At 63.2% G+C, this 16,518-nt stretch overlaps 5 non-coding genes across 5 annotated transcripts; all 5 read right to left on the reverse strand.

The window, feature by feature from the left end:
- Nucleotides 1–240: 240 nt before the first annotated feature.
- On the reverse strand, nt 241–359 carry LOC142865361 (5S ribosomal RNA). Its single transcript, XR_012915664.1, has one exon. It is a non-coding gene; the product is annotated as a 5S ribosomal RNA (ribosomal RNA).
- A 3,781-nt stretch (nt 360–4,140) lies between these two features.
- LOC142865362 (5S ribosomal RNA) lies at nt 4,141–4,259 on the reverse strand. The gene has a single exon (XR_012915665.1). It is a non-coding gene; the product is annotated as a 5S ribosomal RNA (ribosomal RNA).
- A 3,782-nt stretch (nt 4,260–8,041) lies between these two features.
- On the reverse strand, nt 8,042–8,160 carry LOC142865363 (5S ribosomal RNA). The gene has a single exon (XR_012915666.1). It is a non-coding gene; the product is annotated as a 5S ribosomal RNA (ribosomal RNA).
- A 3,780-nt stretch (nt 8,161–11,940) lies between these two features.
- On the reverse strand, nt 11,941–12,059 carry LOC142865365 (5S ribosomal RNA). The gene has a single exon (XR_012915668.1). It is a non-coding gene; the product is annotated as a 5S ribosomal RNA (ribosomal RNA).
- Nucleotides 12,060–15,842: 3,783 nt separating this feature from the next.
- LOC142865366 (5S ribosomal RNA) lies at nt 15,843–15,961 on the reverse strand. The gene has a single exon (XR_012915669.1). It is a non-coding gene; the product is annotated as a 5S ribosomal RNA (ribosomal RNA).
- Between the last annotated feature and the right edge of the window lie 557 nt (nt 15,962–16,518).

The following is a 16,518-nucleotide window of genomic DNA, read 5'->3' on the forward strand; positions in this document are numbered from 1 at the left end:
GGTTCCCACAGAGCAGACCTTTGGTCTGAGACCTGACAGTCCAGATGCCACGCATGCTGCCGCGTGGCGGCGGTGTCGCGGCTTGGGACAAGAGGAGGCCCCACGGTGCGGGCTGGGGCGCCAGGCACCGCGGGCGGGCGCTGAGGGTGGGGGTGACCCCCACCCCGGGCCGCCGCCACGCTCCCAGAAAGGGGACAGAACAAGAGGCAAAAAAAAAAAAAAAAAAAAAAAAAAAGCAGCAGCCTGTGGCACCCGGTATTCCCAGGCGGTCTCCCATCCAAGTACTAACCAGGCCCGACCCTGCTTAGCTTCCGAGACCAGACGAGATCGGGGGCGTTCAGGGTGGTGTGGCCCTAGACGGCGGCGGAGGGCGCCCCTGCCCCGCTCGAGAAGCCGAGCCTCTCTGGGCTTCCCCGCCGCCGCCGCCTCCCGCCCCAGGCCCCGCGCCGGGCCGGGCCGGTTGAGTTCGCCGGCCGGGTCCCGCGGGCTCCCAGGGACGGGGGTGATGGGCGGGGCGGGGCGGGGCGGGGCGGGGGGCTGTCTCTCTATACACACACACACACACTCACACTCACTCACACTCACACAAGATGCGCCTCCACGGCTGGACTCGCCAAGGTGGAGCCCTCCCAGCCCCCCTCGTCTCCTCGCCCGGCCTCCTTCACCTACCCGCTGCCCACCCCCAGCGCGTCGCTGCCTGCCGCTGACTGCGCACGCGCGGGACGCTCGCCCTTTGACCCCAGCCAGGGGCCGCCCTCCCCCACAACCCCTTTCAGCTGCGCCCCCCCCCTCGCCCTGTGGGTGGGCTGCCGCCTATTCCCCGGGGCCAGGGCTGGGGCACAGCCAGTGTATGGGGCGTCTCTCTCTGGGGATGTGTCCCATGGGTGGGGTGGGGTGGCGTGGTTTGGGGGGCGCTGAAGAAATCAGTCCCCTCCATCTCCTACCTCTGGAAAACGCCCAAGCCCGTGGAGAACTGCCGGCACCGCTTCGTGGGGGCCGGGACCCTCCTCCGTGTCCTCCTGTGGCCCAGTCCAAGGGGCCTGGGCCTGGCCGGGGCTGCATTGGACCCCGACCACCCTGGCGTGTGGACTCGCTAAAAATCGGCCATTAGATATTGGATTCCAGCTTCCTGGAGGTCATTTCACTAATGAGTGCACCGGAAAGAGTTTCCTAATCCATCTGTGAGGGTGGCAACTGAAAGAGAATTTGAAAGCTGACAGAATAGGCGAGGGAAGGCATAGGAGATTTCCACACCCAGCAAGGAAGACTTTCCCGAAATGGAAGCAAGAAACGAGCAAACAGAGACACCGGTAGCCCGCCCGGAAAAGAGTCTGCCCCTGAGAGAAAGCACCCTGACCAGGTTCACCCGTGGGTGGGTGGCGAGCTAGCGGCATTCAGAAGAGCGAGGCCCGCAGTCTGTGCGGAAGACACCTGAGCTCGGGTGTGTGTGGCGGCGCGATTCACAAGCAGCTCTAGACGTTAAACCAAGGAGAAGCCAGGGAGTTCCCAACGCCCCAGGTGTCCTCAGCCCACGACTGGCTGCTGTGGGAATGCGAAGCCCGGCTCCTTGTCTCAGAGCGGGGTTCCCAGGAGGATCAGGCTGAAGCTGGGACTTGGCCTCAAAGTGTCCCCTCGCATGGCCACCCCCTTCCCCTTCCTGCTCCTCTACTCCTGGTGCCCCTCCATCCAGGGGCCAGACCTTAAAGAGTCACCGCAAGAGAATCCTGGTCCCAAAGGAGCCTTCTGGGGGACCGGTGCTGAGAGAGGTTGTGGGCATGGCCCGCTGGGGCTCTGCCCGAACCAGGGCTGAGAGATGCCACCTCCCAGCTCTGGGTCCCTGCAGGAAGTGTTGGCAAGCACAGGGCCGGTCCTCCAAAGGCCCAGGTGCAGGGAGCCCAGGCCAAGCAGCCTGTGGAAGAAGCCACTTGCCGTGCCACCCCGGGAACAGGACTGCAGGCCCCGGCCCTTCCCACCTCCTCCTCCTCCTCCCCCCGCCCCCCCCACAGGGCACAGGGCTCAGAGACACCTCAGACTCTTGCTACCCAAAGTGCAAAGGGCATCAGTTGCTCCTCCAACCCCCCCGCCCAGCAGACCACGTTGTCCAGCCAGCCCCCGGGCCTCCCTGGGGTGCCCAGCACAAAAGTGCAGACACCCACCGGACCCTCAATCTCAGTTTTCGGATGTTTTTGCCACTCTAAGGACCCGCAGGCCAGCTGGGCCTTCGGGCAGGACAGAGAGCCCCGGAATCCGACGTGGAGAGCTGCGTGTACGTCCCCATCAGGAGGCGGTCCCCACCTCCGCGGCTCTCCCCTTGTGGGGAGCGGCAGCCCAGCCGGCAGCCCCAGGGCCTCAGGGAAGACACCAGGCTGGGCCCCCGCGGCACAGCGGGGGCACGTCCCCCGCACTCAAGCGACTTAGGGACGGCTGCTGGAGACTGCTGCGGCCACCCTGCTGCCGGGTTCCTGGAGGGCTTCCTGGAAGCAGCGTCCACACCAAGCCCTTGGAAGGCCCAGGCGACGGAGGAGCCGGTCAGGCAGGGGCCGAGGACGGTGAGAGGCCGGGCGGGCGGGAAGGACCATGTCAGGCAGGGGCAGAGGACGGTGACAGGCCGGGCGGGGAGGAGCCGGACAGGCGGGGGCCCAGGACAGTGACGGGCCTGGCCGGGGAGGAGTGCGTCAGGCAGGGGCAGAGGAGACGGGCTGGGTAAGGGTTAGGGTTACAGTTAGGGCACAATTCACAATCGCAAAGACGTGGAAGCGACCCGAGTGCCCATCCATCCAGGAGTGCATGAATAAAATGTGGCGCGTGGACACCACGGAGTGCCATTCGGCTGTGAGGAGCAGCGGTGAGAGGGCGCCTCTCGTGTTCTCCTGGCCAGAGCTGGGACCCGTTCCAGTAAGCCAGGTATCCCAAGAATGGACACACGAGCACCACGTGAGCGCGCTCACCAGCAAATTGGTACGAACGGATGGACGCCTAAGTGGACAGAGAGGAATCACCTTCATCGGGTGGGTGTCGGGCGGGTGGGGGGAGGGGAGGGGCATACACATCCATTAGGCATGGGGTGGGTGCGCACCGACTGGGGGATGGGCGCACTTGAAGCTCTGACCCGAGGGGGGAGGCTTGGAGAGGGCAAGGCACCCGACCTTAACATTGGTACCCCCACAATACGCTGGAACAACATGAGAGGTATATGAATAAGAACACAGGGGGGGCCGGGCGCGGTGGCTCACGCCTGTAATCCTAGCTCTCTGGGAGGCCGAGGCGGGCGGATTGCTCCAGGTCAGGAGTTCGAAACCAGCCTGAGCAAGAGCGAGACCCCGTCTCTACTAAAAATAGAAAGAAATTAATTGGCCAACTAATATATATAGAAAAACACAGCCGGGCGTGGTGGTGCATGCCTGTAGTCCCAACTACTCGGGAGGCTGAGGCAGCAGGATTGCTTGAGCCCGGAGATTGAGGTTGCTGTGAGCTAGGCTGACGCCATGGCACTCACTCTAGCCTGGGCAGCAAAACGAGACTCTGTCTCAAAAAAAAAAAAAAAAAAAAGAACACAGGGGGGAGGGGGGCACGGGCAACACATGTCACCTGAATACTTGTACTCCCATCATCTGCTTGAAGAGAGAGAGAAAAGAAAATGCAATCATAGAGGTAAGAGACACTTTTTAAAAATAATGAATCCGAAGAGAAAAGTAAAAGGAGGCCTGTGGAGCAGGTCTGGGTGTGACTCCGGATCCCCCAACATCAGGTGCCACCACCAAAGATTCCTGCGTGTAGCCCATAGAACCCCAAAAGCAACGGGACGAGTTCTGGTCACATACTCCCTCAAAATGACATCCTGGCCTTCTTCTGGAACTCCCTCCCCTCTCAGACTCTCAAGGTTTCCTCCAGCGTGTCGGTTCCCACAGAGCAGACCTTTGGTCTGAGACCTGACAGTCCAGATGCCACGCATGCTGCCGCGTGGCGGCGGTGTCGCGGCTTGGGACAAGAGGAGGCCCCACGGTGCGGGCTGGGGCGCCAGGCACCGCGGGCGGGCGCTGAGGGTGGGGGTGACCCCCACCGCGGGCCGCCGCCACGCTCCCAGAAAGGGGACAGAACAAGAGGCAAAAAAAAAAAAAAAAAAAAAAAAAAAAAAGCAGCAGCCTGTGGCACCCGGTATTCCCAGGCGGTCTCCCATCCAAGTACTAACCAGGCCCGACCCTGCTTAGCTTCCGAGACCAGACGAGATCGGGGGCGTTCAGGGTGGTGTGGCCCTAGACGGCGGCGGAGGGCGCCCCTGCCCCGCTCGAGAAGCCGAGCCTCTCTGGGCTTCCCCGCCGCCGCCGCCTCCCGCCCCAGGCCCCGCGCCGGGCCGGGCCGGTTGAGTTCGCCGGCCGGGTCCCGCGGGCTCCCAGGGACGGGGGTGATGGGCGGGGCGGGGCGGGGCGGGGCGGGGGGCTGTCTCTCTATACACACACACACACACTCACACTCACTCACACTCACACAAGATGCGCCTCCACGGCTGGACTCGCCAAGGTGGAGCCCTCCCAGCCCCCCTCGTCTCCTCGCCCGGCCTCCTTCACCTACCCGCTGCCCACCCCCAGCGCGTCGCTGCCTGCCGCTGACTGCGCACGTGCGGGACGCTCGCCCTTTGACCCCAGCCAGGGGCCGCCCTCCCCCACAACCCCTTTCAGCTGCACCCCCCCCCTCGCCCTGTGGGTGGGCTGCCGCCTATTCCCCGGGGCCAGGGCTGGGGCACAGCCAGTGTATGGGGCGTCTCTCTCTGGGGATGTGTCCCATGGGTGGGGTGGGGTGGCGTGGTTTGGGGGGCGCTGAAGAAATCAGTCCCCTCCATCTCCTACCTCTGGAAAACGCCCAAGCCCGTGGAGAACTGCCGGCACCGCTTCGTGGGGGCCGGGACCCTCCTCCGTGTCCTCCTGTGGCCCAGTCCAAGGGGCCTGGGCCTGGCCGGGGCTGCATTGGACCCCGACCACCCTGGCGTGTGGACTCGCTAAAAATCGGCCATTAGATATTGGATTCCAGCTTCCTGGAGGTCATTTCACTAATGAGTGCACCGGAAAGAGTTTCCTAATCCATCTGTGAGGGTGGCAACTGAAAGAGAATTTGAAAGCTGACAGAATAGGCGAGGGAAGGCATAGGAGATTTCCACACCCAGCAAGGAAGACTTTCCCGAAATGGAAGCAAGAAACGAGCAAACAGAGACACCGGTAGCCCGCCCGGAAAAGAGTCTGCCCCCGAGAGAAAGTACCCTGACCAGGTTCACCCATGGGTGGGTGGGTGGCGAGCTAGCGGCATTCAGAAGAGCGAGGCCCGCAGTCTGTGCGGAAGACACCTGAGCTCGGGTGTGTGTGGCGGCGCGATTCACAAGCAGCTCTAGACGTTAAACCAAGGAGAAGCCAGGGAGTTCCCAATGCCCCAGGTGTCCTCAGCCCACGACTGGCTGCTGTGGGAATGCGAAGCCCGGCTCCTTGTCTCAGAGCGGGGTTCCCAGGAGGATCAGGCTGAAGCTGGGACTTGGCCTCAAAGTGTCCCCTCGCATGGCCACCCCCTTCCCCTTCCTGCTCCTCTACTCCTGGTGCCCCTCCATCCAGGGGCCAGACCTTAAAGAGTCACCGCAAGAGAATCCTGGTCCCAAAGGAGCCTTCTGGGGGACCGGTGCTGAGAGAGGTTGTGGGCATGGCCCGCTGGGGCTCTGCCCGAACCAGGGCTGAGAGATGCCACCTCCCAGCTCTGGGTCCCTGCAGGAAGTGTTGGCAAGCACAGGGCCGGTCCTCCAAAGGCCCAGGTGCAGGGAGCCCAGGCCAAGCAGCCTGTGGAAGAAGCCACTTGCCGTGCCACCCTGGGAACAGGACTGCAGGCCCCGGCCCTTCCCACCTCCTCCTCCTCCTCCCCCCGCCCCCCCCACAGGGCACAGGGCTCAGAGACACCTCAGACTCTTGCTACCCAAAGTGCAAAGGGCATCAGTTGCTCCTCCAACCCCCCCGCCCAGCAGACCACGTTGTCCAGCCAGCCCCCGGGCCTCCCTGGGGTGCCCAGCACAAAAGTGCAGACACCCACCGGACCCTCAATCTCAGTTTTCGGATGTTTTTGCCACTCTAAGGACCCGCAGGCCAGCTGGGCCTTCGGGCAGGACAGAGAGCCCCGGAATCCGACGTGGAGAGCTGCGTGTACGTCCCCATCAGGAGGCGGTCCCCACCTCCGCGGCTCTCCCCTTGTGGGGAGCGGCAGCCCAGCCGGCAGCCCCAGGGCCTCAGGGAAGACACCAGGCTGGGCCCCCGCGGCACAGCGGGGGCACGTCCCCCGCACTCAAGCGACTTAGGGACGGCTGCTGGAGACTGCTGCGGCCACCCTGCTGCCGGGTTCCTGGAGGGCTTCCTGGAAGCAGCGTCCACACCAAGCCCTTGGAAGGCCCAGGCGACGGAGGAGCCGGTCAGGCAGGGGCCGAGGACGGTGAGAGGCCGGGCGGGCGGGAAGGACCATGTCAGGCAGGGGCAGAGGACGGTGACAGGCCGGGCGGGGAGGAGCCGGACAGGCGGGGGCCCAGGACAGTGACGGGCCTGGCCGGGGAGGAGTGCGTCAGGCAGGGGCAGAGGAGACGGGCTGGGTAAGGGTTAGGGTTACAGTTAGGGCACAATTCACAATCGCAAAGACGTGGAAGCGACCCGAGTGCCCATCCATCCAGGAGTGCATGAATAAAATGTGGCGCGTGGACACCACGGAGTGCCATTCGGCTGTGAGGAGCAGCGGTGAGAGGGCGCCTCTCGTGTTCTCCTGGCCAGAGCTGGGACCCGTTCCAGTAAGCCAGGTATCCCAAGAATGGACACACGAGCACCACGTGAGCGCGCTCACCAGCAAATTGGTACGAACGGATGGACGCCTAAGTGGACAGAGAGGAATCACCTTCATCGGGTGGGTGTCGGGCGGGTGGGGGGAGGGGAGGGGCATACACATCCATTAGGCATGGGGTGGGTGCGCACCGACTGGGGGATGGGCGCACTTGAAGCTCTGACCCGAGGGGGGAGGCTTGGAGAGGGCAAGGCACCCGACCTTAACATTGGTACCCCCACAATACGCTGGAACAACATGAGAGGTATATGAATAAGAACACAGGGGGGGCCGGGCGCGGTGGCTCACGCCTGTAATCCTAGCTCTCTGGGAGGCCGAGGCGGGCGGATTGCTCCAGGTCAGGAGTTCGAAACCAGCCTGAGCAAGAGCGAGACCCCGTCTCTACTAAAAATAGAAAGAAATTAATTGGCCAACTAATATATATAGAAAAACACAGCCGGGCGTGGTGGTGCATGCCTGTAGTCCCAACTACTCGGGAGGCTGAGGCAGCAGGATTGCTTGAGCCCGGAGATTGAGGTTGCTGTGAGCTAGGCTGACGCCATGGCACTCACTCTAGCCTGGGCAGCAAAACGAGACTCTGTCTCAAAAAAAAAAAAAAAAAAAAGAACACAGGGGGGAGGGGGGCACGGGCAACACATGTCACCTGAATACTTGTACTCCCATCATCTGCTTGAAGAGAGAGAGAAAAGAAAATGCAATCATAGAGGTAAGAGACACTTTTTAAAAATAATGAATCCGAAGAGAAAAGTAAAAGGAGGCCTGTGGAGCAGGTCTGGGTGTGACTCCGGATCCCCCAACATCAGGTGCCACCACCAAAGATTCCTGCGTGTAGCCCATAGAACCCCAAAAGCAACGGGACGAGTTCTGGTCACATACTCCCTCAAAATGACATCCTGGCCTTCTTCTGGAACTCCCTCCCCTCTCAGACTCTCAAGGTTTCCTCCAGCGTGTCGGTTCCCACAGAGCAGACCTTTGGTCTGAGACCTGACAGTCCAGATGCCACGCATGCTGCCGCGTGGCGGCGGTGTCGCGGCTTGGGACAAGAGGAGGCCCCACGGTGCGGGCTGGGGCGCCAGGCACCGCGGGCGGGCGCTGAGGGTGGGGGTGACCCCCACCCCGGGCCGCCGCCACGCTCCCAGAAAGGGGACAGAACAAGAGGCAAAAAAAAAAAAAAAAAAAAAAAAAAAGCAGCAGCCTGTGGCACCCGGTATTCCCAGGCGGTCTCCCATCCAAGTACTAACCAGGCCCGACCCTGCTTAGCTTCCGAGACCAGACGAGATCGGGGGCGTTCAGGGTGGTGTGGCCCTAGACGGCGGCGGAGGGCGCCCCTGCCCCGCTCGAGAAGCCGAGCCTCTCTGGGCTTCCCCGCCGCCGCCGCCTCCCGCCCCAGGCCCCGCGCCGGGCCGGGCCGGTTGAGTTCGCCGGCCGGGTCCCGCGGGCTCCCAGGGACGGGGGTGATGGGCGGGGCGGGGCGGGGCGGGGCGGGGGGCTGTCTCTCTATACACACACACACACACTCACACTCACTCACACTCACACAAGATGCGCCTCCACGGCTGGACTCGCCAAGGTGGAGCCCTCCCAGCCCCCCTCGTCTCCTCGCCCGGCCTCCTTCACCTACCCGCTGCCCACCCCCAGCGCGTCGCTGCCTGCCGCTGACTGCGCACGCGCGGGACGCTCGCCCTTTGACCCCAGCCAGGGGCCGCCCTCCCCCACAACCCCTTTCAGCTGCGCCCCCCCCCTCGCCCTGTGGGTGGGCTGCCGCCTATTCCCCGGGGCCAGGGCTGGGGCACAGCCAGTGTATGGGGCGTCTCTCTCTGGGGATGTGTCCCATGGGTGGGGTGGGGTGGCGTGGTTTGGGGGGCGCTGAAGAAATCAGTCCCCTCCATCTCCTACCTCTGGAAAACGCCCAAGCCCGTGGAGAACTGCCGGCACCGCTTCGTGGGGGCCGGGACCCTCCTCCGTGTCCTCCTGTGGCCCAGTCCAAGGGGCCTGGGCCTGGCCGGGGCTGCATTGGACCCCGACCACCCTGGCGTGTGGACTCGCTAAAAATCGGCCATTAGATATTGGATTCCAGCTTCCTGGAGGTCATTTCACTAATGAGTGCACCGGAAAGAGTTTCCTAATCCATCTGTGAGGGTGGCAACTGAAAGAGAATTTGAAAGCTGACAGAATAGGCGAGGGAAGGCATAGGAGATTTCCACACCCAGCAAGGAAGACTTTCCCGAAATGGAAGCAAGAAACGAGCAAACAGAGACACCGGTAGCCCGCCCGGAAAAGAGTCTGCCCCTGAGAGAAAGCACCCTGACCAGGTTCACCCGTGGGTGGGTGGCGAGCTAGCGGCATTCAGAAGAGCGAGGCCCGCAGTCTGTGCGGAAGACACCTGAGCTCGGGTGTGTGTGGCGGCGCGATTCACAAGCAGCTCTAGACGTTAAACCAAGGAGAAGCCAGGGAGTTCCCAACGCCCCAGGTGTCCTCAGCCCACGACTGGCTGCTGTGGGAATGCGAAGCCCGGCTCCTTGTCTCAGAGCGGGGTTCCCAGGAGGATCAGGCTGAAGCTGGGACTTGGCCTCAAAGTGTCCCCTCGCATGGCCACCCCCTTCCCCTTCCTGCTCCTCTACTCCTGGTGCCCCTCCATCCAGGGGCCAGACCTTAAAGAGTCACCGCAAGAGAATCCTGGTCCCAAAGGAGCCTTCTGGGGGACCGGTGCTGAGAGAGGTTGTGGGCATGGCCCGCTGGGGCTCTGCCCGAACCAGGGCTGAGAGATGCCACCTCCCAGCTCTGGGTCCCTGCAGGAAGTGTTGGCAAGCACAGGGCCGGTCCTCCAAAGGCCCAGGTGCAGGGAGCCCAGGCCAAGCAGCCTGTGGAAGAAGCCACTTGCCGTGCCACCCCGGGAACAGGACTGCAGGCCCCGGCCCTTCCCACCTCCTCCTCCTCCTCCCCCCGCCCCCCCCACAGGGCACAGGGCTCAGAGACACCTCAGACTCTTGCTACCCAAAGTGCAAAGGGCATCAGTTGCTCCTCCAACCCCCCCGCCCAGCAGACCACGTTGTCCAGCCAGCCCCCGGGCCTCCCTGGGGTGCCCAGCACAAAAGTGCAGACACCCACCGGACCCTCAATCTCAGTTTTCGGATGTTTTTGCCACTCTAAGGACCCGCAGGCCAGCTGGGCCTTCGGGCAGGACAGAGAGCCCCGGAATCCGACGTGGAGAGCTGCGTGTACGTCCCCATCAGGAGGCGGTCCCCACCTCCGCGGCTCTCCCCTTGTGGGGAGCGGCAGCCCAGCCGGCAGCCCCAGGGCCTCAGGGAAGACACCAGGCTGGGCCCCCGCGGCACAGCGGGGGCACGTCCCCCGCACTCAAGCGACTTAGGGACGGCTGCTGGAGACTGCTGCGGCCACCCTGCTGCCGGGTTCCTGGAGGGCTTCCTGGAAGCAGCGTCCACACCAAGCCCTTGGAAGGCCCAGGCGACGGAGGAGCCGGTCAGGCAGGGGCCGAGGACGGTGAGAGGCCGGGCGGGCGGGAAGGACCATGTCAGGCAGGGGCAGAGGACGGTGACAGGCCGGGCGGGGAGGAGCCGGACAGGCGGGGGCCCAGGACAGTGACGGGCCTGGCCGGGGAGGAGTGCGTCAGGCAGGGGCAGAGGAGACGGGCTGGGTAAGGGTTAGGGTTACAGTTAGGGCACAATTCACAATCGCAAAGACGTGGAAGCGACCCGAGTGCCCATCCATCCAGGAGTGCATGAATAAAATGTGGCGCGTGGACACCACGGAGTGCCATTCGGCTGTGAGGAGCAGCGGTGAGAGGGCGCCTCTCGTGTTCTCCTGGCCAGAGCTGGGACCCGTTCCAGTAAGCCAGGTATCCCAAGAATGGACACACGAGCACCACGTGAGCGCGCTCACCAGCAAATTGGTACGAACGGATGGACGCCTAAGTGGACAGAGAGGAATCACCTTCATCGGGTGGGTGTCGGGCGGGTGGGGGGAGGGGAGGGGCATACACATCCATTAGGCATGGGGTGGGTGCGCACCGACTGGGGGATGGGCGCACTTGAAGCTCTGACCCGAGGGGGGAGGCTTGGAGAGGGCAAGGCACCCGACCTTAACATTGGTACCCCCACAATACGCTGGAACAACATGAGAGGTATATGAATAAGAACACAGGGGGGGCCGGGCGCGGTGGCTCACGCCTGTAATCCTAGCTCTCTGGGAGGCCGAGGCGGGCGGATTGCTCCAGGTCAGGAGTTCGAAACCAGCCTGAGCAAGAGCGAGACCCCGTCTCTACTAAAAATAGAAAGAAATTAATTGGCCAACTAATATATATAGAAAAACACAGCCGGGCGTGGTGGTGCATGCCTGTAGTCCCAACTACTCGGGAGGCTGAGGCAGCAGGATTGCTTGAGCCCGGAGATTGAGGTTGCTGTGAGCTAGGCTGACGCCATGGCACTCACTCTAGCCTGGGCAGCAAAACGAGACTCTGTCTCAAAAAAAAAAAAAAAAAAAAGAACACAGGGGGGAGGGGGGCACGGGCAACACATGTCACCTGAATACTTGTACTCCCATCATCTGCTTGAAGAGAGAGAGAAAAGAAAATGCAATCATAGAGGTAAGAGACACTTTTTAAAAATAATGAATCCGAAGAGAAAAGTAAAAGGAGGCCTGTGGAGCAGGTCTGGGTGTGACTCCGGATCCCCCAACATCAGGTGCCACCACCAAAGATTCCTGCGTGTAGCCCATAGAACCCCAAAAGCAACGGGACGAGTTCTGGTCACATACTCCCTCAAAATGACATCCTGGCCTTCTTCTGGAACTCCCTCCCCTCTCAGACTCTCAAGGTTTCCTCCAGCGTGTCGGTTCCCACAGAGCAGACCTTTGGTCTGAGACCTGACAGTCCAGATGCCACGCATGCTGCCGCGTGGCGGCGGTGTCGCGGCTTGGGACAAGAGGAGGCCCCACGGTGCGGGCTGGGGCGCCAGGCACCGCGGGCGGGCGCTGAGGGTGGGGGTGACCCCCACCGCGGGCCGCCGCCACGCTCCCAGAAAGGGGACAGAACAAGAGGCAAAAAAAAAAAAAAAAAAAAAAAAAAAAAGCAGCAGCCTGTGGCACCCGGTATTCCCAGGCGGTCTCCCATCCAAGTACTAACCAGGCCCGACCCTGCTTAGCTTCCGAGACCAGACGAGATCGGGGGCGTTCAGGGTGGTGTGGCCCTAGACGGCGGCGGAGGGCGCCCCTGCCCCGCTCGAGAAGCCGAGCCTCTCTGGGCTTCCCCGCCGCCGCCGCCTCCCGCCCCAGGCCCCGCGCCGGGCCGGGCCGGTTGAGTTCGCCGGCCGGGTCCCGCGGGCTCCCAGGGACGGGGGTGATGGGCGGGGCGGGGCGGGGCGGGGCGGGGGGCTGTCTCTCTATACACACACACACACACTCACACTCACTCACACTCACACAAGATGCGCCTCCACGGCTGGACTCGCCAAGGTGGAGCCCTCCCAGCCCCCCTCGTCTCCTCGCCCGGCCTCCTTCACCTACCCGCTGCCCACCCCCAGCGCGTCGCTGCCTGCCGCTGACTGCGCACGTGCGGGACGCTCGCCCTTTGACCCCAGCCAGGGGCCGCCCTCCCCCACAACCCCTTTCAGCTGCACCCCCCCCCTCGCCCTGTGGGTGGGCTGCCGCCTATTCCCCGGGGCCAGGGCTGGGGCACAGCCAGTGTATGGGGCGTCTCTCTCTGGGGATGTGTCCCATGGGTGGGGTGGGGTGGCGTGGTTTGGGGGGCGCTGAAGAAATCAGTCCCCTCCATCTCCTACCTCTGGAAAACGCCCAAGCCCGTGGAGAACTGCCGGCACCGCTTCGTGGGGGCCGGGACCCTCCTCCGTGTCCTCCTGTGGCCCAGTCCAAGGGGCCTGGGCCTGGCCGGGGCTGCATTGGACCCCGACCACCCTGGCGTGTGGACTCGCTAAAAATCGGCCATTAGATATTGGATTCCAGCTTCCTGGAGGTCATTTCACTAATGAGTGCACCGGAAAGAGTTTCCTAATCCATCTGTGAGGGTGGCAACTGAAAGAGAATTTGAAAGCTGACAGAATAGGCGAGGGAAGGCATAGGAGATTTCCACACCCAGCAAGGAAGACTTTCCCGAAATGGAAGCAAGAAACGAGCAAACAGAGACACCGGTAGCCCGCCCGGAAAAGAGTCTGCCCCCGAGAGAAAGTACCCTGACCAGGTTCACCCATGGGTGGGTGGGTGGCGAGCTAGCGGCATTCAGAAGAGCGAGGCCCGCAGTCTGTGCGGAAGACACCTGAGCTCGGGTGTGTGTGGCGGCGCGATTCACAAGCAGCTCTAGACGTTAAACCAAGGAGAAGCCAGGGAGTTCCCAACGCCCCAGGTGTCCTCAGCCCACGACTGGCTGCTGTGGGAATGCGAAGCCCGGCTCCTTGTCTCAGAGCGGGGTTCCCAGGAGGATCAGGCTGAAGCTGGGACTTGGCCTCAAAGTGTCCCCTCGCATGGCCACCCCCTTCCCCTTCCTGCTCCTCTACTCCTGGTGCCCCTCCATCCAGGGGCCAGACCTTAAAGAGTCACCGCAAGAGAATCCTGGTCCCAAAGGAGCCTTCTGGGGGACCGGTGCTGAGAGAGGTTGTGGGCATGGCCCGCTGGGGCTCTGCCCGAACCAGGGCTGAGAGATGCCACCTCCCAGCTCTGGGTCCCTGCAGGAAGTGTTGGCAAGCACAGGGCCGGTCCTCCAAAGGCCCAGGTGCAGGGAGCCCAGGCCAAGCAGCCTGTGGAAGAAGCCACTTGCCGTGCCACCCCGGGAACAGGACTGCAGGCCCCGGCCCTTCCCACCTCCTCCTCCTCCTCCCCCCGCCCCCCCCACAGGGCACAGGGCTCAGAGACACCTCAGACTCTTGCTACCCAAAGTGCAAAGGGCATCAGTTGCTCCTCCAACCCCCCCGCCCAGCAGACCACGTTGTCCAGCCAGCCCCCGGGCCTCCCTGGGGTGCCCAGCACAAAAGTGCAGACACCCACCGGACCCTCAATCTCAGTTTTCGGATGTTTTTGCCACTCTAAGGACCCGCAGGCCAGCTGGGCCTTCGGGCAGGACAGAGAGCCCCGGAATCCGACGTGGAGAGCTGCGTGTACGTCCCCATCAGGAGGCGGTCCCCACCTCCGCGGCTCTCCCCTTGTGGGGAGCGGCAGCCCAGCCGGCAGCCCCAGGGCCTCAGGGAAGACACCAGGCTGGGCCCCCGCGGCACAGCGGGGGCACGTCCCCCGCACTCAAGCGACTTAGGGACGGCTGCTGGAGACTGCTGCGGCCACCCTGCTGCCGGGTTCCTGGAGGGCTTCCTGGAAGCAGCGTCCACACCAAGCCCTTGGAAGGCCCAGGCGACGGAGGAGCCGGTCAGGCAGGGGCCGAGGACGGTGAGAGGCCGGGCGGGCGGGAAGGACCATGTCAGGCAGGGGCAGAGGACGGTGACAGGCCGGGCGGGGAGGAGCCGGACAGGCGGGGGCCCAGGACAGTGACGGGCCTGGCCGGGGAGGAGTGCGTCAGGCAGGGGCAGAGGAGACGGGCTGGGTAAGGGTTAGGGTTACAGTTAGGGCACAATTCACAATCGCAAAGACGTGGAAGCGACCCGAGTGCCCATCCATCCAGGAGTGCATGAATAAAATGTGGCGCGTGGACACCACGGAGTGCCATTCGGCTGTGAGGAGCAGCGGTGAGAGGGCGCCTCTCGTGTTCTCCTGGCCAGAGCTGGGACCCGTTCCAGTAAGCCAAGTATCCCAAGAATGGACACACGAGCACCACGTGAGCGCGCTCACCAGCAAATTGGTACGAACGGATGGACGCCTAAGTGGACAGAGAGGAATCACCTTCATCGGGTGGGTGTCGGGCGGGTGGGGGGAGGGGAGGGGCATACACATCCATTAGGCATGGGGTGGGTGCGCACCGACTGGGGGATGGGCGCACTTGAAGCTCTGACCCGAGGGGGGAGGCTTGGAGAGGGCAAGGCACCCGACCTTAACATTGGTACCCCCACAATACGCTGGAACAACATGAGAGGTATATGAATAAGAACACAGGGGGGGCCGGGCGCGGTGGCTCACGCCTGTAATCCTAGCTCTCTGGGAGGCCGAGGCGGGCGGATTGCTCCAGGTCAGGAGTTCGAAACCAGCCTGAGCAAGAGCGAGACCCCGTCTCTACTAAAAATAGAAAGAAATTAATTGGCCAACTAATATATATAGAAAAACACAGCCGGGCGTGGTGGTGCATGCCTGTAGTCCCAACTACTCGGGAGGCTGAGGCAGCAGGATTGCTTGAGCCCGGAGATTGAGGTTGCTGTGAGCTAGGCTGACGCCATGGCACTCACTCTAGCCTGGGCAGCAAAACGAGACTCTGTCTCAAAAAAAAAAAAAAAAAAAAGAACACAGGGGGGAGGGGGGCACGGGCAACACATGTCACCTGAATACTTGTACTCCCATCATCTGCTTGAAGAGAGAGAGAAAAGAAAATGCAATCATAGAGGTAAGAGACACTTTTTAAAAATAATGAATCCGAAGAGAAAAGTAAAAGGAGGCCTGTGGAGCAGGTCTGGGTGTGACTCCGGATCCCCCAACATCAGGTGCCACCACCAAAGATTCCTGCGTGTAGCCCATAGAACCCCAAAAGCAACGGGACGAGTTCTGGTCACATACTCCCTCAAAATGACATCCTGGCCTTCTTCTGGAACTCCCTCCCCTCTCAGACTCTCAAGGTTTCCTCCAGCGTGTCGGTTCCCACAGAGCAGACCTTTGGTCTGAGACCTGACAGTCCAGATGCCACGCATGCTGCCGCGTGGCGGCGGTGTCGCGGCTTGGGACAAGAGGAGGCCCCACGGTGCGGGCTGGGGCGCCAGGCACCGCGGGCGGGCGCTGAGGGTGGGGGTGACCCCCACCCCGGGCCGCCGCCACGCTCCCAGAAAGGGGACAGAACAAGAGGCAAAAAAAAAAAAAAAAAAAAAAAAAAAAGCAGCAGCCTGTGGCACCCGGTATTCCCAGGCGGTCTCCCATCCAAGTACTAACCAGGCCCGACCCTGCTTAGCTTCCGAGACCAGACGAGATCGGGGGCGTTCAGGGTGGTGTGGCCCTAGACGGCGGCGGAGGGCGCCCCTGCCCCGCTCGAGAAGCCGAGCCTCTCTGGGCTTCCCCGCCGCCGCCGCCTCCCGCCCCAGGCCCCGCGCCGGGCCGGGCCGGTTGAGTTCGCCGGCCGGGTCCCGCGGGCTCCCAGGGACGGGGGTGATGGGCGGGGCGGGGCGGGGCGGGGCGGGGCGGGGGGCTGTCTCTCTATACACACACACACACACTCACACTCACTCACACTCACACAAGATGCGCCTCCACGGCTGGACTCGCCAAGGTGGAGCCCTCCCAGCCCCCCTCGTCTCCTCGCCCGGCCTCCTTCACCTACCCGCTGCCCACCCCCAGCGCGTCGCTGCCTGCCGCTGACTGCGCACGCGCGGGACGCTCGCCCTTTGACCCCAGCCAGGGGCCGCCCTCCCCCACAACCCCTTTCAGCTGCGCCCCCCCCCTCGCCCTGTGGGTGGGCTGCCGCCTATTCCCCGGGGCCAGGGCTGGGGCACAGCCAGTGTATGGGGCGTCTCTCTCTGGGGATGTGTCCCATGGGTGGGGTGGGGTGGCGTGGTTTGGGGG

The sequence above is a fragment of the Microcebus murinus genome, chromosome 28 (genome assembly GCF_040939455.1).
Source record: "Microcebus murinus isolate Inina chromosome 28, M.murinus_Inina_mat1.0, whole genome shotgun sequence".
NCBI classification, from domain to species: domain Eukaryota; kingdom Metazoa; phylum Chordata; class Mammalia; order Primates; family Cheirogaleidae; genus Microcebus; species Microcebus murinus.